This window comes from Pinus tabuliformis, chromosome Q (genome assembly GCF_031772625.1).
Source record: "Pinus tabuliformis cultivar Carrire ecotype Pingquan chromosome Q, CPIR1, whole genome shotgun sequence".
Lineage (NCBI taxonomy): Eukaryota > Viridiplantae > Streptophyta > Pinopsida > Pinales > Pinaceae > Pinus > Pinus tabuliformis.
In genome coordinates, this window is record NC_142296.1 from 151,052,034 (window position 1) to 151,078,348 (window position 26,315).

Here is a 26,315-nt window from a genome sequence, read left to right on the forward strand (position 1 = left end):
CACACACAACTACTTTACCATCAATGAAGGCTACTCTATCTCCTTTGTCTTCTAAGCTTGAAATATAAAGTAATTTTTTGTGCAAACTTGGAACAAATAAAATGTTGTTGAAGTGGATGTTGCTTCCATCTTTGAGCCTTATGGATGTTGATCCAGTGCCTTTCACTGGATGGCTTTTGTTGTCTCCAAGTTCCACAGAGTATGCAGATTTTTCTTTTGATAAGGTCTTCAATTGGTGGGAGTGACCAGTCATGTGTCTTGATGCGCTACTATCAATTACCTAGATGTCTTCGTCTTGGAATGTCCTAGAGAGAGCCGAGAAGAGTCATTCATCCTTTTCTTTGAATGATAGCTTCTTTGAAGAGAATATGAGACTCCATGCTTCTTTGATACCTTTCTTGAGATGGCTTGCAATCTTCTTGATGACCTTCTTCAAAGTAGGGGAGATCTTCATGATGCCCTTAGAGAACCAAAGCTTTGAGACCATGTTGAAAATTCAATAGGGCAATGAATATGTTAATTCTCTTAACTTGATAACTGTTTGTGTTATGTTTTATGTATTAGCTTTGTTCATCATTATTCCAATGAGCAATACATCAAATAGCTACCAAAACAGTGAGAACAATGACATAGTATATAGGCTGCAAGCCAGGACCAAAACCCCTCCTCTTGAGGGGAAAACTTGAAAATCTCTTCTTTTCTTTTAGATATTTCAGTTGACGAATACCATGACCTAGACTCAGACAAATATCCTCCAAGATCAAGTCATCCACAACCTCCTGCTGCAATATATTCGACGTCCCAGTAGATCCAAAATTTTGCTCCCCAGCAACTGCTGCAACTGTTGCTGCTTCTCTAGGAGACTTCGATCTCCCTCTAACAACGTTCCTCTTCGCTTCGCTTGCCTTGACTTGAGTCTAGGGCTAGTAAGATGCCCTAAGAGACCTTCGCTAACCTATCACTTTTGTCTTGCTTCCAAAATTGAACCTCAGAGTTTCCCAGCGCAGAAACCCTAACTTTGCACTTCCAGAAGAATAGAGAAAGACCCAAACACTTCGACTTCTTCAATCTTCTCTCCTTCGCACTTTCTTCTTCAACTTCCATTTCTTTTGTCTTCTTCGCATAAGAGATTAGAGAGTGAGTGATCCAAATGGAGGATGAGTTCCTCTTATATATAGGTTTCTTCAAGAGTGGATGTGGCTCGTCATGTAGGCTGACTTGATGACTCATTAGGCCAACTTGATCTTGGAGGTATTTTGACACTTTTAAGCAAAATATCTTTTCCTTTACAATTTACAATTGTGCCCATAGGGTCTTCCATATATGACAATGACTCTTATACCTAGGACAAACCCTAGAGGTGTTGGAAATACTTAGAGGAGGGGGGTGGGGGGTGAATCAATATTCCTTTTCAATTGTTACTTTTACCGGTGTTTTTAAAATCGGAACCGATGACCGGACCGATCCACCTAATGAACCGGTTTACCGACCGGAACCGGTCTAACCAGGACTGGTTTGGTCTAAACGAACCGGTTTAAAAAAATACATTAAATAATTAATTTTTAATGAAACAAAGCTATTTTTAAGATGTAAAACCATGATACCAAGCCAATAGAGACAAAACATGCAAAGTTTGCTCATTTATATACCATGTAAAGGTGAATATATCAAAATGGCACCGAGTGCAATATATATCATCGACAAAACAACAAAATACATAAGCAATGAGGCTCTAAATGGCCTACAAAGTCCAAAAACAATGCTGCAAGCTATGTGGCCATTGGCCTACTACAAGTCTACACCACTACTAGCCACAGGATCATCATCAGGAGATACATAGACATCATCTGGTTCAGAGTCTGAGGATGCCTCAGCCTGATCTGCAACCTCAGTATCAATGCCACCAATGACAATAGAAGTGGACCTAATGGAAGCACGAGTTTGTCGACCTGCACGACTAGTGCCTTCCATTGGTTCTTTGCCTTTCCTTGATGCCGCTACTGATCCTGGTTTTGATGCTGCCACATAATCTGCTTCATCCCCCGCTAAAGCCACGTCGATATCAAAATTAGCCTCAAACACAGGATCTTCAGTCTCCTCCACCCATTATGATGTTGGATCAATATCCTCCAACACAATGGGATCTAGATCAGGGGTTTTGCTCATCATTTGGTCCTCCTCAGTTGAAGGTTGTATTGCACGAAAACATGATCATTTAGTCGTTTTTGTTCCAAACGGTTTCTCTTCTTCGTGTGTATGCGCTCAAAAACAGACCAATTGCGCTTAGAACCTGAAGCACTGCAAGTTTGACTGAGGACTCTAATCGCAAATCTTTGCAATTGAGGACACTGGCCACCAAATGACTCCCACCAATGTGTTGCAAAGAAAAAGACATTAATTAGTAACTTAGTTTATAATTTGAATTGTAAAGAACGTAAACAATTTTAACTTGAAAAGAAAAACAAATTAGAAATTGGAATTGCTTACCTAGTTGGTCCACATCTCTTGCCATCTTTGCCAAGTTTTTGCCAAAAGTACCACCTGCCATATTGAAAACAGTAAGCTGTCTATGTATTTCCAACTGGTCTGCATGGCTAGGGACCATGCGCTCCAAGCAATCAATCAATCCAACTCTGACCTCCCCATCATGCAGATCTCCTAGTTGATTTTTATAATGATACTTTGGGTTCAAAAAATACCCAGCTGCATGTATAGGACGATGGAGTTGATTGTTCCATCTGTTATCAATGATCTCCCATATACAACCATATTTAGCTAACCTGTCCTTGTAAGTTGCCTGTATTTGCTCCTTTGCCTGATCCATAGCCTCATAAATGTAGCCCATGGCCAATCTTTCCCCATCCACCATCCTTAGCACCTTAACAAGGGGCTCAGTAAATTTCACAAGCTCTAGAGACCTTTTCCAAAAATAAGTGTCTAACACTTTCTTTTTGGTGTCTTTTCCATTTGGTCTACGAGCCCACCGAGATTCAGACCATTCTTTAGAGGAAAACATTTTCTGCAAGTTTTTATGTTGACCATTGAGACATTGCAACGTGAGGAAGTGAGTTGCAAATCTCGTAATTGCAAGCCTAACAAGCTCTTTGCCCCCAGTGCGTTTCCCCATTAGGCTCAATACCCATGAGTGGTTGTAAATGTATTTTGTAATGCACTTGGCATGCTCTACAATGTTTTTTACCCATTCCACTTTTCCTATATCCTCAATCATGAGGTCTATGTCTATGCAATGTGCAACACATGGAGTCGAAAATATGGTCTTATATTTGGTCTCAAGCATCTTTTCAGCAAGAACATAGTTTGAGGCATTATCAGTGATGACCGCCACAACATGTTGCTCCCCAACTTCCTGAATAATGTTATCCAAAAGCTCAAATAGAAGCGCTGCATCCTTTACCTTATCAGATGCATCAACTGATTTCAAAAACATGGTTCCTTAAGGGCAAGAAACAAGGAAATTAATGATAATGCGGTTCTTTCCATCGGTCCATCCATTTGACATGATGGAACAACCTGTTTTGAACCATGGATCTTTAAACTCAACCAAATACTCATCAATGGAAGATATCTCTTTTTGCAAAAGAGCTCCCATCAAGTCATGCAGACTAGGGCCTTTGAAGCCTTTTCCTGCAGCTATAACAAAGTCCCACATAGCTTGGTTACTGGTAATAAGGTGAGCGAGCAGCATTAAATGGGATATCTGAATCATACCACCATCTAGCAATGTATTGATGAGAATTTTCTTTGCATTGTCTTTTCCAATGTTGATCCAAAGTGGGTTGAGAACTTGGCTGGGAGGAAGTGGCATTAGAAGAGGCAATGTTGGCAGAAGATGAGAAATAACTTTGGATGTTTGTTCTCTTTGTTCCTTTTGATGGTTGGCCAAAAGAAGGATGAACATAGGGAAAGGGATCATTGGTGGAAGGGATAGAAGAGGAGTCTTGAATCTCATAATCATCATACCCATTCTCTTTCATGGCTTCTAATAATTCCCTCTTCCTTGCAATGTCATCTTGGATGGCCTTCTCCCTAGCCTCATCCTCATAAAACTTTTCAAGCTTGGAAATGTATTCTGCCCTAATAGGACCTAACAGTGCATTTGGTGCATCACATGGCTTTACTTGGCCTCTTATCCCAACCAAGTGTTGTTTCAACCTAAGAATACCCCCACCTCCAATAGATTTATGGCATAATTTGCATATCATTTTTCCATCAATTACATCACAATGAGCCCATGCACTGTCCTTTTGGAGCCATGTTTGCTTGAAATAATAACAATTTGCAAAGAAATCTGCCATTTAAAAAAAAATTGCAGTTAAGCAACATGGAAAACCAAAGATAAATGTAGGAAAACAAATGCACATGCAAGCTACAAAATTTGATAGCAAAGAGCTAGAGAGTTAATAGCATAGATGATAGAAGTGAGAAGATTATAAATTTATAACACATAAAAAAATTTAAATCATGGACAACAGTCAAATGAGGAATTTTCAAGTGAAAATTCTTACCTGGAAATGCAAACTAGTTTCTGTAGCCTCCTCTTGAAGATGGCAACTCCACTGACAGCGATAAACTATCTCCAAAATAGCTCCAACTCCAACTCCAAGATGACTACTTCAGCAAAAACTTAACACTCTCCAAGCTTACAAACACTCATAAACACTCCAAATCAGATGTTTGAGACAAATGAGAGCGAGAGGGGCCTCTTAAAGGCTTGGAGAGGGTGTTTTTGGAGGGAAAGCACCTTAGTTTCCCCCCAAAACCCCTAAAACACAGTCAATAGGCCGCTTTTTTTGAGTTGATGGTGGGCGTGCCTCTAACCGGTGGCCGGTTCTGTCCTAAACTGGCCAATTAGGACCGGTTTATCGCAAAAAAAGCGAAATGGGTGACCTGATCAGGTTATTTGGTCGGTTTCGACTGGTGGGCTTGCTTCCGGTTAGGACCGGTAACCGATTAGCAAGACCGGTTTTGAATACTATGACTTTTACCAGTTAGATCACTTATATTTAGAACTCAGAATGAACAATAAGAATAAATGCTTTTAATAATTTCTTTAATAAATCAAGTACAATATATGTAGGGCTCCAACCCTAGACGAAGACACTGATCTTCAATCTTCCAGGCTCCAACCTGTATTTGCCAACTAGCGACTTCGACTTCCAAGGCTCCAACCTTGTCAATTTTGAGGCACCAACCCCAAGGTCTCCAACCCGATATCCTGGTTCAGGCTCTGACGTGGTTTCTTCAGGACTCCTATCTTCTAGGGCTCCGACCCTATCTTCGAAGGCACCAACCTTGTCTCTACGAGGCTCCAAACTCTTAGGCTCCAACCCTTAGCTTTACTTCGTCAAGATATGTTTGGTTATTATTCACGATTCCCAATGTCTTCTTCAACGAGCCTTGTCAATCTTCAGCTATGTTGTCACTTAGCATCCACGTCACATCATCAATGACAACCTTGTTCTCTTAGAAGGTGTCACCACTGCTCTTCATTGTACCCAAAACAATTTCTCCAAGTCACCTCATGATGATATCATGGTCTCCATTGATCTCCACAAATCCTCAATATGTCTTTGAGGTACTCCAAGATGTCTTTCAAGATTCTTCACTATGTTGTACCCGGTCTGTTCCAAGAATTCTTCAAGGGTGTCTTCAATAACCCTTGCCTAAACAAGATATCTCTTTACAGGCCTCCTTGATTGATGCTTCAAAAACTCTTCACAGTCTTCAATGAATGTTGACACAAAGATAAGTGATATACTTACTTGTATGTCATCAATAGGATGTTCAATTAGCTCTTCACTGTACTTTGACTTCATCGGTGTGTTGGCATTATGAGACAAGTGTTGTCCTTGATGGCAAATCACACAGATGACAAATCATAGTGCAGAAGGTCAGCAACAAGGAATTGATGAGTAGAAGGTTAGCAACAAGGAATTGATGATCAGACTACAAGTATGAAGAGAAAATACATATACACAGGTTCATTGTGACCAAGCCGCGTATACACGCGGGTTATACGTTACAAAGGCGCGTATGCGTATACACGCACTTTCATGCAAGGAAAAGCATGTATATGTTGGAGAACTTACTTTTGGTCCGTGGTAGTTAGTCCTCGGTATTTGAACCTATGGTTTTGGACCATGGTGTCTCGTCAGAAATGTTGATCCCAAGTATTGGGCCCATGGTATTGATTTATTATGGTTTTGGACCGTTGTATTGAGCAAGGCCTAAGACTATAAAAGGAGAAGAAGATCATTAGGCAAAGGGATCGAGAAAGTCTTGAATATCTGAAGAAGTATGATATCCAGTATGCAAGTTATGGGTTGATGATGCATTGCTTAATCTGAGCTAAGGAGAGATCTCACCGGTTGATGGAGAACAAGATCTAAGGATAGATCGGGATCAAATGGTTTGAAATAAACTGTCTCTATATGATTGATTATGTTTATTCTAGATCTATATACTGACACATGTAATGATATGAACTGGGTTTAACTTAAGTTTGAAATCGCTGCAAGTCATGATTGAATATTTATAGATCTGTACGCGGGTTGGCTTCGGTGTAATCGCGTATGTACGCGTGTTTGGTTCATTGTAGTAGCGTATACCATTTGAGCTATGATGTCTGAAGTTACAGATGGTTCTGACTGTTGATGAGTTCTGATGACAGTTTAATGGTGTCAGTATTCTGCATATCTTGGTTGGTTGATTGTGTATTGATGGATGAGAACCAATAAGGATCAGGATCATAATGACTCATATTTATGTGATCTGATGGACTAGATCTGGGTGCTAACACATATATTATCCTTGTATATGTAATGATCTGGTTATGTCTGAAGTCAGGAAGTGCAGCAAAGTTATGAATAAGTGATTAATGACATATACGCTGGTTCATCTTGATGAAGTTGCGTATACACGCAGGTTCGGCACTTCCAAGTAGCGTATGCACTCTGATGCATGATTTTGATGGTACAGTTGGTTCTGATTGTCATTACAGAGTTCTGCTCTGTGTTCTGGTGACTGTGTTGTTGACAGGGTTTCAGTATTTCAGTGATACAGAGATTGATGATGCTAGTATTGATTGTTTTGTGCTTCAATGATATTTATGGGTCCAGTATGAAAATTTGATGAAACATGGCCTTTCAGAGTATAGTGTTGTGCTTCAGGAGTATCCAGTTTGAAAATGTATGAAACGTGGTACCTGGAGGAGAGAATATTGTAGGCCGGCGCCTACGTACTAGTATCTTAGCTAGTACAAGAGCAAAGGGGGTTGGAGCTCCCTTCCAGGAGAGTCTGGAGAACGAGAGAAGGTTGTAGCCTTCTGCAGGTTGTAGCCTGCGTGCTGGTAAAGCACTGCACCAGTACATTGTAAAAGAAGTTTTTTAATAAAGGAAGATAGAAACGAATTGCAGCAGGTGGTTTTCACCCACATTGGGTTTCCACCTTATATCATGGTGTTCATGTGTGTTGATCTATCTGTTTTACTGCTACTGTTGACTGTTAATATGGCTAATAATGTTCTGATGCATCTATTGAAGATCACATAACTGAATCATGAATATACGCTAGTTGCAATAGACACAGTCGCGTATATACGCGGGTATACTTAACTGAAGTAGCGTATATGAATCTGAGTATGAAATTGAAAAAGTTCAATTGATTAGATAATACTGATTCACCCCCCCCTCTCAGTATTATTTCCAACAATTGGTTTCAGAGCAGGTTCTTTGGTAGAAGCTTGATTGCTTGAAGGAGATCCGTGGAACTATGGGAAAGAAGCTTAAGAAGAAAGCACCTAAGAAGAAGAAGACTTGATTGCTCAGAAGCTTAAGAAGAAAGCACCTAAGAAGAAGAAGACATCTCAGAAGAACTATGACAGTGGGAGAATCAATTGGGGATTAGGTGTAAGAAGCTCCTCAGATTCAGAATCAGATTCAGAATCATTTCAGAATGAAGATGAACTATTAGGTATGAATTTGCTATCCTCTGATGTTCCAGCTATCTATCCATTTGGAAAAGATGAAAGTGATAGCGAAACAACTGAATTTGCTCTTATGGGTGAACAAGAAAGATATCAAATAGAGGCAGAATTTAAAAGACTTTCAGATAAAATCAGAGATCAACAAGATCTATTGAACAAAAGGGAATTTGACTTCAAAGAAGAAGCTACCAAACTAAAGGCCCAACTAGAGGAAGGAAACAAGGTAGGGAAGTTATTCAAGGACAAATATCAAAAGTTGCAGGATGAAGTAACATCACTAAGAGATGAAGTCAATGAAAGAAGCACAACCATCAATAAACTCAAAGATAGGTCCAGTTACTATGAAAGTCTTGAAGCCACGATCCGCTTGCTAAAGGAAGATCTTGAAGAATCAAAGAAGCAGAATAAAGATCTACTCCAAGCTATTGAAAAACAGGTAAACGAAGTTATCAACTTAAAATCTCAGCTGGAATATGCCTTCAGAATTCGTCAAATGCAGCAGGATCTGAATGAAGAACAAGAAAAGGAGATTCTCAAACTAAGGCATTAGTTGGAAGAAGGAAGGAAAGCTGAAGAAGACATGAAGAAGCAATGTCTAGAAAAGGAAGAACAACTTCAAGTTGAGGTAAATATCTTGAAAGGTAAATTAGAAGAAAAGGATAAACTGTTACAATTTCAAGATAGTACTAAAGCCTTGGATGATATTCTTAGTAGTCAAAGGTCTCCTGCTATCAAGACTGGTCTTGGTTTTCATGAAACTGTTGAAGGTGAATCTAGTAAGACAAGGGACTCTAATGCAAAATCTGAAATGCTCAAAAAGGAGATGGAAGGTCAATCTCATCATCAAGCAAGGAAAGAAGTCCTTCAAAGAAAATCTTTTACTCCTATGAATAATGTTGAATGTTATGTATGTCATAATCTTGGACATGTTGCAGCTAGATGTAGAAGAAGAAGGGTTCAAAACCATCATGCAGAAAGATCATCACATTCCAGGTACTTCAATGGATATTGTTTTTCTTGCAATATGTTTGGTGACAAAGCTGCTGATTGTTACGAGAGGAATATGAAACATGTGAGATGTTATGCATGTAACAAGCTTGGACATATAGCAAAGGAATGTAGGAACAAAGTACGGACATCACACCAAAAGGATAAAACATCATCACACTTGAAGATATGGAAGAAGAAGGAAGTACAGTCAGAAAGATGTGGCACAACACAATGTACTCAGATACAACACAGTACAGACATAACAGACTCAGAAGGAGCTGAAAGTGTAAAACTTCAGTGTCCTGAATCTCATACGCAAGTTTCTTAAAGAGAAGTCGCGTATATACGCGAGTTAGACATTGCAAAGTCGCGTATATGTTAGTATGAGGAGAAGCAGTGGGGACTGGCTCAGAAAAAGGATCTGATATGATTCAGTCCATTATTTGCTCTATTGGTTAATAGTTACAGTCTGCTGAGGATGAGTGGAAATGTCTTGATTCTTGTAAGATGTTTAGAAGTATTTTGATCCTAACTTGATGATGATGATGTCTTGATGCTTATTGCTGATATATGCATGATCAGATCTAACAGTAAACAGATGGCACAGGTTGAGGGGGAGCATATGCCTTTAATAATGCATTGTTGGCATTATGGTTAATAGTCCTTGGTGATGATGCTTATATGGCTAAATGATATATCTTGCTATGATGTGGTTATGAGTTGTCCATGATAAAATCTCATATGATTCTTGGGGTTACATAGTTGATGTTCAGATCATATTTGTGGATTGATTCTTAGATGGTGCATATATGATGCTTACATGGTGATCTTCATAAGGATAAGGAGAAGTACAAAGCTTGAATACACATCTTCATTACTTGATGAGTCACTCATATGCAGCTGTTGTCATATGCTACAATTATTATGTAGGATTCCTATAGTTCTTGGTGCTCATGTGGATGAGGAGTGTTGGTGTTATTGATATAAAGAAGCCTAGACAAATGAGCTTGAGCTCAAGATACATAGTGTTGGATACATGCAAAGTTGCATTGTTGGAGACATGATGATGATGAGTTCTTACCTATATGATGAACATATGTTGATTGATGCAGATATTCCCATTGATGATACTTGGTTCATGCAGATCTGGATGGCTATGGTGTTTCTCACATATGATAGAATGTGAATGAGTCTGTATATGCAGAATTCTGTTCAAAAGGATGAATTGATGCAGACATACTTTGTTATAGGTTGATGAATTATACTCTACAGACATTTACAGGTTGCTGATTTGGAATTGGTTGTACGCGAGTTTCATAAGGAGTATCCGCGTATATACGCGCTTTTCTGTGGATATAGTCGCGTATATGTTGATTTGAAGGAAATCAGTAGGGCCAAGCTCTGGTTGAAGAAAATCTGATATGGGTCTAACAGAGACCATCTGGTACAGATGGAACAGGTACAGAGGGAGAACATGATTGCTGGTCTAGATGTTGTTGACAGATGCTTATGGAGCAGATCATACATTGTGTATGATAGTTGCTAATAACTATCATGTTTTTATTTAGATGGTTGGTCTCATGAAAAGGTCATATCAAGACTCATGATGTAATAGTGTGTCTCTATCTATTGTAGTCATCTCTTCGAGTCACATAATGTAATTTGTAACCCCTCTTTGCATAAGAAGGATGATGAAATATTTCAGTCATGTATTTTATGGTGTCAAGGTCATGTAACAGCCTATTTTGGTTTCCCCACTATGCCTGGGATGAAGATGTAATGTTCTTGTTTTATCATGTGTAAACTTTTGATGTATCCCCACTTGGTTGGGTGGATGATCCCCACTTGGTTGGGTGATGGATGTATGTATTGAGTCTTTGGGTGATAGGAAGGTCTTTTATGATGTATAAGTCTTGGTTCTTCTTGAAGAACATCTTTTGTAGATCTTGTCTACAGTCAGGGGGAGCATGAACAACACATTTCAGTAAGAGTAGAGCTTTCAACATGTAGCAAGGACAGATTGGTACACCTTGGCATATACAAAGGGGGAGCTCATTCAGAAAGTTCAGCAGGTACTCAGGGGGAGTATGAACAACGAAATGCTTATCTTGAAAAGAGAATATCTTGGTTCGTCCTTTGCCCTTGATGTCAAAGGGGGAGAGTGATTTGGTGTTGTTGCCATCAAGTCCAAAGGGGGAGATTGTTGGCATTATGATGCATGTGTTGTACTTGATGGCAACCCTCTCATAGAAGAACTTCTCACTTACATATAACTAGATGAATCTACAGATGTGGCTAAATGCATGGGATGCAGGGCAACTCAAAGGAATAAGAAGATCAAGTTCTAAGTATGACAAGTTAGCTTTGCCATCAAGTCCAAAGGGGGAGATTGTTGGCATTATGAGACAAGTGTTGTCCTTGATGGCAAATCACACAGATGACAAATCATAGTGCAGAAGGTCAGCAGCAAGGAATTGATGGGCAGAAGGTTAGCAGCAAGGAATTGATGATCAGACTACAAGTATGAAGAGAAAATACAATTACGTAGGTTCATTGTGACCAAGCCGCGTATACACGCGGGTTATACGTTACAAAGGCGCGTACGCGTATACACGCACTTTCATGCAAAGAAAAGCGCGTATATGTTGGAGAACTTACTTTTGGTCTGTGGTAGTTAGTCCTCGGTATTTGAACCTATGGTTTTGGACCATGGTGCCTCGTCAGAAGTGTTGATCCCAAGTATTGGGCCCATGGTATTGATTTATTATGGTTTTGGACCGTGGTATTGAGCAAGGCCTAAGACTATAAAAGGAGAAGAAGATCATTAGGCAAAGGGATCGAGAAAGTCTTCAATATCTGAAGAAGTATGAAATCCAATATGCAGGTTATGGGTTGATGATGCATTGCTTAATCTGAGCTAAGGAGAGATCTCACCGGTTGTTGGAGAACAAGATCCAAGGATAGATCGAGATCAAATGGTTTGAAATAAACTGCCTCTATATGATTGATTATGTTTATTCTAGATCTATATACTGACGCATGTAATGGTCTGAACTGGGTTTAACTTAAGTTTGAAATCGCTGTAAGTCATGATTGAATATTTATAGATCTGTACGCGGGTTGGCTTCGGTGTAATCGCGTATGTACACGTGTTTGGTTCATTGTAGTAGCGTATACCATTTGAGCTATGATGTCTGAAGTTACAGATGGTTCTGACTATTGATGAGTTCTGATGACAGTTTAATGGTGTCGGTATTTTGCATATCTTGGTTGGTTGATTGTGTATTGATGGATGAGAACCAATAAGGATCAGGATCATAATGACTCATATTTATGTGATATGATGGACTAGATCTGGGTGCTAACACATATATTATCTTTGTATATGTAATGATCTGGTTATGTCTGAAGTCAGGAAGTGCAGCGAAGTTATGAATAAGTGATTAATGACATATACGCTGGTTCATCACAAGAATGAGATTGCTATGATGTGTGAGACCTCTCCATTGGTCTCCTCTCTAAATATTTTATCTTAGCCTTTAAGTTATTTAGGGAACCCTTGGTCGTTTAGGGTTTTCCCACTCAACTAATTAACAAATACTTAGAATATAAAAATTAATCACTTAGGTCCCAAACCCACAACTTTGGGTCCCAAATCCCAACCTTGGGTAAATTTCCAACAAACTCACTTTTGATGGGTTTTCTCCACTTGAAAAGACCTTTTGAACTACCCAAATTCCAACACTCACTCTTAGTGAGGAAGGTATTTCCATCACTCCTTGAAATCTCCATTTCCATGACTTCCTTGCATACCCATGATTGTCCTTGCATGAGTCATGGCTTTCCTTGCATGGCCATAATTGTCCTTGTATGTGCCACGTCTTCTTTTGTACTAGGCCTAGTTTTATCTTGCATGGTGCATGATTGTCCCTGCATGCAACATGACTTTTCCTTGCATGCTTCATAACTATCCATGTATGGGCTATGAATTTCCTTATCACCATGAGTGTTTTCACATGGTTCGTGATTGTCCTTGCATGGGCTGAAACCTCCATTCTCCTGCTTGAACCTGAAAGTTTAACTTCCACTAGTTGGCTGGCATTCCTTCGTAGTCTCCTTCTAAAGCTAGACTCCATCTGAGCCTACACAACCTCCACTGGCTCACTCTGCTTCCCCTCTCGGAAAGTGCTTCTACTGAACTTGTGTCTTTTCAAAGTCAGTCTCGAGTTGTGGTTGAACACTAGGTCTAGTCCACTCTAGACCACTGCAACTCATCTTTGCACGAGTCCTCATCCTACTGGGTCAAATACCTCATGTGCGCATGGTCCAACTGCCATATGCGCAACTCCACAACCCAACGAAGATATTGTCTCACAATTAACCTGCCATTTACAAGGAGCTATCTCATTCATGCCAAAGCACCTTCTCTGCTGAACCTTCTGCTCCATGTCTAGCAGTTTCATAGCTCCATCTTAAGCCACATCTTGTGCACACTGAACCACGTGCTTTTCAAAGTAGCTTTGATACTATGTTGAAATTTCCATGCCCTCTAGAGCTGGTATGTGCCCTAGTTAGGAACACGACACACTAGAGAATCCCATCACAAAATCACTTTGCACAACAGATATACAACAACAATGAAATCAATAAAGTACACAAGAATATTGGCCCAAATCTCAATTCCCATTAGTCCATTAATAAGAAAACATTAGGGCTCCCATACCAATGATCATGGCCCTTCAGAAACCCTGATACAAACTAGTATGCAACTAGGGCTTGGGGTCTGCTCTGTTAGGCCTTCAATTTGACCAACAAAAATACAGAGACAAATCTTGACTTTTGTAATAGTCCTTTGTCTTTAGCCGTTTTTGTCCTCTTTCTCAAGTGTCCCTTGCTGTAGCCCCTGTCCTTGGGTTGCTACGATCTTCCTTCTTTCATGGTCAACTCTTTTTGACCATTGTCTAAATGGTTGCCCACTTGGAAGATTCTTCAATCAATTTCTTAGATTTGGTCTAAGTCCTTCAGCCCATAGATCACTTGTTGTCCCTGTTTGTACAATCCTCTGTACAAACAACTTCTCACAATGGACTCTTCCTTTAGTCACTGTACATTACCAACCTTCAAAACACTTGATGTTAGAACTCCTTTACCAAACATACTTCACAATATATGTTTTGCAACCCTTCTTCGTTGAACAACAACCCCTAAACCACCTTCGTTGGCCTCTTCCTCAGCTTGAGGCAACTCAGCCCTACTCCTAGGGCTCCGAGGCCTCTCAACCCCCCTTCTTTTGTTTGTGGCGTACCTCAAATGGGCTTATCTTAGCTGCAACCTAAGTTGCCTGAAACACCTACCTAATACCTAGAAATGCCATTTTTCGTTTCGGATCTAGAAACTAGTATGAAACGCTGGAAAAATGGCTTGAAAACTTATTTGGAACATTTTTATTTATTTATTTATTTTTTCGAAAATGGCATGTAGACATTTAAAACATTTTTTAGGCGTTTTTGGGAAAAAATTGTTATGAAACCAGCTCAAGAAAAGATAGAAAAGATAGATCAACGCCTTAGAATTAAGCCTCTTCGAGGGGGCAACCTCCTTTACATTACATAAATGAACAATTCTTGGATGATACAAATGACAAAACCTCCTTTCTATATATAGGAGCCTAAGGAGTCACAATATAATCCAGCCGACCTAACAATAATAATATAAAGCCACAAAAATAACAATAGAGGGATTTTATGGGGCACAGAAAGAACAATATGGGGGTAATAGGGGCACAACAATATAAATAAGGGGTATAAGTACAATAGTAATGGGGTAATCACTAGTATTATAGGGACCCAACATGCCCCTCTCCTTCAAAAAAGTGTTGTCCTCAACGCTTGAGTAGTTCTGGATACTTCTGCATAAAATTCTCATCCTCCCATGTGGAATCTTCAGCGGATAAGTTCTTCCACTTGATAAGATACTCTGAAATTGATCGATTTCGTAGTTGTCGAGTTCTTGTTTCTGTGACTGCTTCCGGTTCCAATATAATTTTTCCTTCCTCGTCAAGTTCTGGCAATATTGTTTGAATTGGGAGCTTGTCACTTATAACCTTCTTTAAACATGAAACATGGAAAACTGGGTGCAATCGAGAAGCTGCAGGAAGCTCCAATTTGTATGCCATAGTACCAATCTTTTGCAACACCTTGTACGGACCATAATACTTTGGTGATAATTTATTATCCTTCTTAGCTTGCTTTAGGGACATTTGCTTATATGGTTGTAGCCGTAGGAATACCCAATCACCTACATCAAAACTTCTTTCACTGTGATGTTGATCTGCTTGTTGTTTCATTCTATTTTGTGCCAACACGAGGTTATCCTTTAAGAGTTGGAGGACTTGTTGTTGATGTTCGATGTGATGTTCCACTGCCTGAACCTTAGAATTTTCTCTTAAATATGATGTGATGGATGGTGGTTGATACCCATAAAGTGCCATAAATGGGGTCATTTTTGTTGCTGTATGGAAGGAAGTGTTATACCACCATTCAGCCAGAGGCAACCATTTGACCCATTGTGTCTATTTATCAGATACAAAGCAACAAAGATATCCTTCCAAACATTTGTTTACTATCTCAGTTTGCCCATCAGATTGAGGATGATAAGATGAGCTATGAGCTAACTGAGTACCAAGACAAGAAAATATTCTGTCCAAAAATTTCCAGTGAAAATGGGATCTCTGTCACTTACAATAATCTTTGGGTTTCCATGTAGCTTTTGAACTGTTTCCATAAATGCAGTAGAAACTGTACTAACTTTAAATGGATGTGATAATGCACAAAAGTGTGCATACTTGGTAAGTCTGTCAACTACCACCATGATGACACTCTTTCCCTCAGACTTGGGTAAACCTGTGATAAAATCCATTGAAACCTCCTCCCAACGTTGGCTTGGAATGGATAAAGGTTGTAATAGACCCGGTGTCTTAATTGTTTCAACTTTATTTTGCTGGCAAACCAAACATTCCGCCACAAACTTTTGAATATCTGATTTAAGGCCATCCCAAAAAAATTCCTTCTTAACCCTGTGGTAAGTTTTTAAAAATCCTGAGTGCCCTCCTAAGGGAGAAGTGTGCAATTCCATAAGAATCTTTTGTTTTAGCTGGGAATTCTTACAGAGGTATAAGCGATCTTTGTACCATAACGAATCATTTTGCCAGCTAAATGTATCAGAAGTACTAGAATCTTGTTGTAGCTTTCGAATAAGTGCCCACACTTCTTCGTCATTCTTCCATTCCTCCCTTGCTTCGTTTATCCAATCTGGTTGGATAATAGAAATGGCACACAACAATGCTTCCACATCCTCATCCTTTCTTGAGAGTGCATCTGCCACCACATTTTGCTTCCCTTTTTTGTAGATGATTTCAAAGTCATAACCCAACATCTTTGTGACCCACTTTTGTTGCTCTTCAGAGGATAATCTTTGTTCTAAAAAGTATTTAAGGCTATCATGATCCATTTTTACCTTGAAGTGTCTTCCCATTAGGTAGGGTCGCCATTTCTTAAGTGCATGGAGTATTGCCAACATTTCCTTCTCATAAATAGCTTTGTTAAAAACTTTCCCTTGATTGGACGACTTTCAAAAGCAATGGGTCTTTCATCTTGCATTAGAACAACACCAATTCCATTTCCTGAAGCATCACATTCCACAATAAAGGTTTTTGTGAAGTCCGGTGTAGCTAAGACCGGTGCTTGGCACATTGCCTCTTTAAGATGTTCAAAGGCCTTTGTTGCTTCCGGAGTCCATGAAAATGAATCTTTCTTCAATAATGTTGTTAGAGGTGCTGCTATTCTCCCATAATTCTTAACAAACTTGCGATAATACCCTGTCAACCCAAGAAATCCTCGCAGATGCTTTATGGATGTGGGGATTTTCCATTCCTTAATGGCTTTAATTTTGCTAGGGTCTACCTTAACTCCTTCATGAGATACAATATGACCCAAATATTCCACCTCCTGAACTCCAAAGAAACATTTGGATCTTTTTGCATATAATTGTTTCTCCTCCAATAGTTGTAGCACCTTGTCAACATGATCCTTCCAAGACTTGCTGTAGATTAGTATATCATCAAAAAATACTAACACAAATTTTCTAAGGAATGGTTTGAAAATTGAATTCATCAAACCTTGAAATGTTGAAGGTGCATTGGTAAGGCCAAAAGGCATGACCAAAAATTCATAATGACCCTCATGAGTTCTAAATGTCGTTTTCGGAATGTCTTCAATCTTCATTCTGATTTGATGATATCTCGAACGAAGATCCAACTTGGTGAAGTAAATTGATCCATGCAATTCATCCAGTAATTCATCAATAACAGGAATGGGGAACTTATCTTTAATAGTGAGCTTGTTGAGCTCCCTATAATCCGGACACATGCACCATGATCCATCCTTCTTGTGCACCAATACTACTGGAGCTGAGAAAGAACTTTGACTCGGTTGAATTATACCAGCCTCTAGCATTTCTGCAACCATACGTTCAATTTCACTTTTTTGGACATAGGGATATTTGTACGGCCTGATGTTTGGAGGAACACTTCCTGGAATCAGATGAATAGCATGATCATGATCACGCATAGGTGGGAGACCCTTGGGAGTCTGAAATACCTTGGAATGATTGTCCAAGACTTTTTGGAGATCTGGAGAAATAGATGATTCCAATTTGGAAACATCTAGCGAGCATAATTGTGCAATTACACCTCTTTGCTCCTTTTTTAGAAGCTTTGTCATACCATGAGAGCTGATTATCTTTCCTGGTTTCCCTGCAATACCCCTTAATTCAACTTCCTTTCCTTTCGTAGAAAATTTGATGAAAAGTTCTTGAAAATTAAAAGCTATTGTACCCAAGGATTGTAGCCATTGGACTCCTAGTACAACATCCGCACCTCCCATTGGAATGGAAAGCATTGGGCTAGTCAATACATATTCTCCCATGGATAGCTTGATATTATGGCACTTTCCAGAGCAATTTATTGTTCCTCCATTTGCAATCATCACTTGACACTCTGGTGCTGGATATAGGAAGCAATTCAATTCTTTTGCTACCCTACAATGAATAAAATTGTGGGTGCTTCCTGAATCAATCAACACTATTACCTTTTTCTTCTTGATTTGTCCTTCTATCTTGATGGTTTGAGGAGTGGTAATTCCCGCCAATGCATTACAAGATATGGTCGGATTTATTTGTTCTTCATCTAGGCTTTGTTCCTGGAGTATATCTTCTTCTTTTGACCTTTCTTGCTCCTTTTCTTCTTCCTCTTCACAATCTATGTAGAATAATTTCTTCTCAGCACACTTATGACCTTTAGTGTATTTGCTATCACAACTGTAACAAAGCCCTTTTGCTCTTTTTTCTTCCAATTGTTGTGGTGTCAACCTTATAGGTTGTGGAAGACAAGGGGCAACAACACTTCCGTCTTTATAGTTGTGAGTGGTATGCTTCCTGGTTGCCATAATTTTGCTTTCCATTTTTCTTGCTAACCTGAATGCCTTCTCTAATGAATCAGGTTCCCAAAGGCGAACATCATGTTGGATATTATCCTTTAAAGACCCTATAAACACATCAATCCTATGCTCCTCTGGAATATCTTTTACCCTTATGTTCAATTTTTGGAACTCCTCAATGTGCTCCATTACTGAACCCTTTTGTTTGAGACTTATCAATTGGCTAAAAAAAGTGTTGCTTTTTGTATCTTCATAATGTGCTATCAATTCTTCCGTAAAAATTGCCCAAGTGATAAATTGTTTACGAGAGCAAAGCCATTGATACCATACAAACTGATTTGGTTCCAAATATACAGTTGCCATACGTACCTTTTGTGCGTTTTGCACATTATTGAGATCGAAGAATTGCTCCATCTGTAATATCCATGTGGCGGGATCCTTGCCATCAAACTTCCTCATATCGATTTTTGGAATATGGTGATTCTTCGATCCAACATTAGCGTCTATGGAATCATGATTAACATTTCTTTTGTTCTCATCATGAGTTTCCTTTACTACCTTTTCACCATTAATGACCCTTTCTTGTAGCAACTTCTTCAATTCTTCCATGTCTGTCTTCAAATCTATCTTCAAATCTGCCATGTCTCTCTTCAAATCTGTCTTCGAATCATCCATCTTAGCTTCCATGCCCTTTATCTTAGATTCCACGCCATTTATCTTAGATTCCACGCCACTTATCTTAGCTTCTATTAGCTTTTGTGAGCGTGACATTTGTTGCACTTGTTCTTGTAATTTTGATATATCATGTAGCATTTCTTCCTCTTCTTCATGAGTCATGCTAGAGCTTTCAGGTTCCTTACTAGGTGTTTGCATTTTCTTTCCTCGGGGCATCAGTTACCGATAATAATGCTTTACTATGCCCTTTGAATTCCGTTAAACCAAGCTTATACAAAAATTAAAAAAAAAACTACACACCTTTTTTCACTTTATAGAAGCCTAATATTGAATCTGATGTATCTCTGTAATTTCGGATCATCCAGTTCTGAAATTGCTACCTGTAGTAGCCTTCTGCGTCCTCTTTCCAATGCCACAAGTCTGAGCCAAATTGGATTCTCCAAGGAAGAGTTATGTGAAATCTCCCACAATGACTTGCTTTTAGACTGGTTTAGTAGAGCGAACTTGTACGACGTGCCACGAGTCACTGTTTCAACCTTTGAATCTGAAACACACACACAAGAAACTACAGTCCGTCCTCTTTCTGTACCTTCTTACGAAATTTCAATCCGATCCCCAGAGAGAAAGTTATGACGATTTTCCCCAGGTCACCTGTTTTGAATGTAATTCAGGAGTCTGCAAAAAGACCAACTTCCTCAGATCATATATCCGCAAAAATCGTGCGAAAAGCTCTGAAATTCGGACCCAAGGTTCAGCGCGATTTCTTCTCAAATGGGTTTTTTTTGCGACTTCTAAAACATCACAGAAAAAAAGTTATAGCGAAAATGCCACGATGACCTGTTTGGAGCAGCGAAACCCTAGAATCCAAAGCTCTGATATCAAATGTTATGAAACCAGCTCAAGAAAAGATAGAAAAGATAGATCAACGCCTTAGAATTCAGCCTCTTCGAGGTGGCAACCTCCTTTACATTACATAAATGAACAATTCTTGGATGATACAAATGACAAAACCTCCTTTTTATATATAGGAGTCTAAGGAGTCACAATATAATCCAGCCGACCTAACAATAATAACATAAAGCCACAAAAATAACAATAGAGGGATTTTATGGGGCACAGAAATAACAATATGGGGGTAATAGGGGCACAACAATATAAATAAGGGGTATAATTACAGTAGTAATGGGGTAATCACTAGTATTATAGGGACCCAACAAAAATGAATCGTTTCTGTTAAAAGTTAAAATGTTTTGCGATTTTTTGAACTGTATTCACCTAAAAGGAAAATGTTTCATGATTTCCTCCATCGAAAAGGAAAACGTATCCCAATATCTGGCCGCTGGGAACGGTTTTTTATTTTGGTTTTCATATTGAGCCGGAATCTAACCTAACCTATTATCTTTTATGACTTCTCGCTAGAGTGAGTGCCATTTTCGCCGCTACTGACTGGAGTGAGTGCCATTTTCGCTGGAGACTAGAGTGAGTACCATTATCACTTGTGCCGCCGACTGTGCAATGTGAAGTGAGTGTGATTTTCATTAGAGACTAGAGTGAGTGCCATTATGCTGTCGACTGTGTAGTGCGAGTCCATTTTGTAAGGTTTTGACCAAAGTAAATACTTTTTACAATGGTGATTTGATGAAGCTAAATAGATATGGATTATTTCATACATCAATCATCTTTTCCTATTGTTGCCTTCAAATGTCATTTCCTATCACTCTACGACCTAAACCACTATTCATAACATTGTTGATCACTACAAGCACACTCTCAAAAGTTTTCACAAAATGCTGGCATGGTGTCAATGCCATAGCCCTTAACTAATCCTATTTCCAGTTTTGATCTACATGCAACTTCTGTTATTTGTGAAAGCACTAATATAGAGAGTGAACTTACAAGTTACATCTAACCACTATTGCATAAGAAAGCAAGAAAATTTCACTAGCTTATGTACCATTGGACTTCTTCAATTCTATGAGATCTTGAATCAACCATTTTTATTAACACTTTAGTACCTGAAACCGTGTGTGAATAAGGCTATAAGCTGAACAAATAACTAGGATCCATTTGTTTCTTCCACCTTGGTAACACATATAAGAGATATATTTTCTCCAGCTTCCACATTTTGAGCTTGAAGAGGATTTGATTGATTCACCATTTGCCAACGAATCCCAAATAAATATAGGTCAATCTATGCAAAACATTGCAATGGGTTGTGCTTAAGACCGTAACCTTCCTCAAAATTCAAATGTCATATCAACAAAAAATTCATACGAAGGTGTTAGGTTTTTTAATAGAATTTTCACCATCTCTTCTTCAATTGGCGTCAAATTTATATAATATATACACAAGTCCAATCATTGGTTTTAAACTTTTAATAATGATTTTTCTTTTTCAAGGCTTGTAATTTTGTAACTTGTTTTGAAATACATATTTGGAATTTTATTTCCCAATTTCATTTACATCATCATCATCATTCATGGCGACTTCAAGTTCAGCGATTTGTGAGGCAAAGGAAGTGGAACATGAAATTGAATCTGCCACTAAGGTTGATCTGAAGTCATCACTTTGGAAATAACTATTGTTGGGAAGATCCAAGGAGGGTGGTCATTGGCATGGGTTTGCAATGAGTGTAAAAATGAGTATAAGGGATCATACACACGGGTTAAAGCACATTTACTTGGGTGAAAAGGCAATGGGTTTCGAATATGCAGTGGCCCACCTAAAGAGAATGGAACAGATGGAAATGGTTTAAGCAAGGCAAAACTTACAAAATATCAGAAAGAATAAGACGAGGCAGATGCTAAAGAAAATGAGGCTAATCCCACCTCTTAATTAAAACACCCAACAAGGTTGGGAGCATCTTCCTCAAAGTCTCCACTTCATTCTCATGGAATTGTTGGTTCAAAGCGGTCTAATTTGGGACTGCTTGAAAGTAGTTTTAATAATGATGTTCGAGAGATAACAATTGCAGCTATAGGTCAATTCATTTATGCAAATGGCCTTCCCTTTAACCTTGTGCGATCTCCTTACTGGGAAAAGATGATAAAAGCAGTGAATGAAGCCCCAAAAGGGTTCAAGAGCCCTAGATATGAGAAGGTCTGCACCACAATGTTGAGTGGTGAAAAGTTCGATTTGGAGGCTAAATTAAGCCACATTCGTAGTTCATGGCGCATTTAAGGGGTGCCCATAATTTCTGGTCCATGGAAAGATCAAAGGAATAGGCCTTTGATCAATGTGATTGCTTAGAGCCCAAAGGGGGCAATGTTTTTGAAGGCAGTGGATTGTGAGGGGCAGATGAAAAACTCTGGGCAATGTTTTTGAAGGCAATGGATTGTGAGGGGTAGATGAAAGACTCTCAGTTCATTGCTGACATCTTGATTGAAGCAATTGAATTGGTGGGGCCATAAAATGGTGTCCAGGTAATAACTGACAATGCAATGGTGTGTATAGCAGAAGGCCTAATTATTGAATGCAAATATTGACACATCTTTTGGACCCCTTGTGTTGTACATTCATTGAACCTTATGTTGAGCAAGATGGGGAAGCAAATGGAGTGGATTCGAGTTATTTTTGAAGAGGCAAAAGAAATTCAAGCCTTCATCACAAAACACCACATGTCCCAAGGCATCTACAGGGAATTTGCGAAGTTTTAGTTCCTTAAGGTACCTAAACTTCAAAGTTTATTTCATAAATTCTAATTTTTATGTAGAATCTAAATTCAAATATGTAATTTGGATTCTCAAATTTCATGATTTGTGAATCATAATAGTTATTCAATCAAATTATGATTTTTAATTTATTGAAACATTGGCAATTTGGTGCCTGCAGGTTGTCGAGACTCGTTTTGCTTCTCATATCATAGCCTTAACAAGGCTTATGCAGGTGAAAGATGCATTACAATCAATGGTATGCAGTTCTCTTTGGAATCAATGGAGGCAATCCCAATCTGATAAAGCACAAGCAGTGAAAAAGTTGGTTGTTGATGATGAATGGTGGGATAGGGTGGAGTACCTCTTGGCATTTACTAAGCCAATTGTGGATTTGCTCCTATGTTTGACACAAATATGCCTAATTTGGGAGAGGTGTATGAGGGCATTGATTCCATGATAGAGAAGATAAGGGTGGTTATAAATGCCAAGGAGAATGACCCAGATGAATTCTTTTACAGAGAAGGAAAATATATATTGATCAAAAGGTGGAACAAGATGACCACCCCATTGCACCTTTTGGCCTATGCAGTGAACCGCACCAAGCAAAGACCCAGAAGTCTCACAAGGATTTAAAAAGGATTTTAGAAAACTTTTTGTAGATCCTGAAATTGGGCTTCAGGTTCGTGCAAAGTTTTCTCATTTTGTGGGATCAGAGGGTTGGGGTTTTGATATTGATTGTATGTGGGACAAGAGGGCAATGAGTCCAATTGATTAGTCGAACTACTATGGTGGGGAACTTCTACATATCCAAAAATTGGCTATCAGGATCTTGTCACAGGTTGCTAGTTCCTCTTCAACAGAAAGGAACTGGAGTACATACGACTTCATCCATTCAGTGAAATGAAACAAATTGGGCTCTAAGAAGGCTGAGGAACTAGTGTATGTTCATTCAAACCTTCGCCTTCTGTAACACGAGAGACGAATACAAATTTGGGGCCGCCAAATTATGGGATGTGGAACTAGAGTTGCCTGTCTTGGATATGATGTTGAATGCCAGGTCTCATATGACTTTGTTTGATGTGGAGTCACCAATAGGTGTATCTTCAAGTGGACATGGCAACAATGCTCCCATTTTGCAGATGATGTGGAACTTAGTGATAGGAATGAAGACATATTTGATGATATGTAAATGTAATTTATGATGGTGTTTTAACTTTTAATTTTTGAACTTTTGAACAACCATATGAATTATGAATAATGATAGTAGATTGCTAGTCATAGTTCATTTTGTACTTTGTATTATGTAGTGTGCATTATTAATTTTGGTGATGATGTTGTAACTCGTCATGTTGATAATTGAAATTTGAAACAGAAACTTGATGATATGTTGAATCATGAATGTTATAATAATCATTAATGATGATGACAATGTTTATGCTGAATTGATGATAATGATAAACGATAATTGATTATGTATTTTTAGATATAGAATCTAGATTGTAAAAGATGAATGGTAATATGAAATTCTTATATATTTATGTGTGTGTGTGTGTGTGTCGTATCCTGCCGTATCGTATCCAGATTTTTTGAAAATTTGTCGTATCCATTTCAAACCCCGTATTTGTATCTGTTCCTGTATCCGTTTCATTGCAACTTAGCTGCGACCCCCTCTTATTTGCTTGCCCTCGGCCATGAGTCCTTTTTGACCTTCCTGCAATAATGTGAGGCCTTTTCGGCCATGAACTAGGGCTTTAGCCCTCCTCTAAAGAATAAACAAAAACTTGACTCTTCCTTAAAAAACAAACATTACAATCTAGGCAACATATCCTTCTTGTCCAACAGATAGGTATCTTGGCCTACTTCTCTAGTGTAGAATCCCTCTCCCAAAACAAAAAACAGACCGTACACTATGTCTCTCTCTTAACTGCGGGTTCTTCTTGAGGATCTTGACTCTTTCTTAGGTTTGCTATTCATCACGAGAATGAGATTGCTATGATGTGTGAGACCTCTCCATTGGTCTCCTTTATAAATACTCGTCTTAGGTTATTTAGGGAACCCTTGGTCCTTTAGGGTTTTCCCACTCAGCTAGTTAACAAATAATTAGAATATAAAATTAATTACTTAGGTCCTAAACCCACGTCTTTGGGTCCAAAATCCCAACTTTAGGTAAATTGACCAACAAACAAACTCGCCTGAACTACCCAAATTCCAACACTTTGAAGATGTAACTTGGTTATTGCAAGGCAAACAAGTTCCTTGATATTAGAGTATTTCCCCATTATGTTGAGGACCCATGCATTATTTTAAATATACGTCGTTATGGACTCTATCTTGTGCATATGTCCTTCAATACCATCCTTTTACTCCTAAATGGAAAATTTGCAGGGAAATGGTAAAAGCTTGAAGGCTATAGTAATTTATTATGATGGGAAAATGAATGACTCGTTCTTCAGTGTTAGCTCAGCTTGCATGACTGCATTAGTGGGTGTAGGAATGTTCAATCATGCAGAAGCCGTATCATAACATACATACCACGACATACATATAGCCCATAAAATTGGAACCAACAATTGTTTAAGACTAAACCTCCACCCTTTACAATGAAGTTATATGGTATGACCATATGGTGTAGTTGAGCTCTTGTTGAAACATTTGAATGGTAGTGGTTGGTAAACAAATGGGAGGCAAGATCTTTTTGATTTCGCTACTTGTGCCATGTACACAGATGGAACAAGATATTGCAGGCATAAATGAAAACCCATTTGCTAAATAGAATCAGTTTGCAAACTCAATTTTAGAATTTCTAAATAGGCCTTCTCTGTTTATAACAATAACCAACTTTAGAGCAAGACAAGACATGTGCTATATATGCCATTCAACAAGGAAACAACCCATGATCAACCCAGACACATGAATGGAGATTGTGTTTCCACACAAATGTAGATTGCTAGTTTCATCAAAGAAATCGACCTTAAATCAATACCATTGAGTGTAATGTTGTTGTATCAAAATTTAGTCAACTCTAAAATAAACCGTATGTATTGTATGATCTTTTTAAGTTGCAAAGTGTGTTGAATTGAAGTTTAGTTGATTATTCTCATCATGCTCAACAAGAGGAAGGTCTAGCAAATATCGCATTTATTCAATGTTGAATTGCTTGTAGAGCTTCAAAGTGTACAAAAAGAGCGATGTTGCATCCACTAGGAGACAATACCCATGAGTTACACTTCGACTGCATTTTGGTATGCGCATATAATACAAACTCGAATCCACTGGGTGGTAGTACCCATGTTTATTTTGATCTTGAGGGAGATACCCAATTGGACACACACTAGTAAACTTGGTTGTAGATGAATTGAATGTAAAAAATTACAACAACTAATGCGGATGGAGTAGCAACATTTGGTTTGTGAATTAGAGAAGAAAAGGTGTCACAATTACGGTTTGGCAACCTCCAAACCAACACTAGGCATGAAATATCACTCTAAAATGATTAAT

The 26,315-nt window shown here is 38.7% G+C and overlaps 1 protein-coding gene across 2 annotated transcripts in view; it reads left to right on the plus strand.

The window, feature by feature from the left end:
* The window catches only part of DCP1 (decapping 1), a 111,684-nt gene that overhangs the window by 56,325 nt on the left and 29,044 nt on the right, over positions 1–26,315 (plus strand). The window lies entirely within an intron of this gene.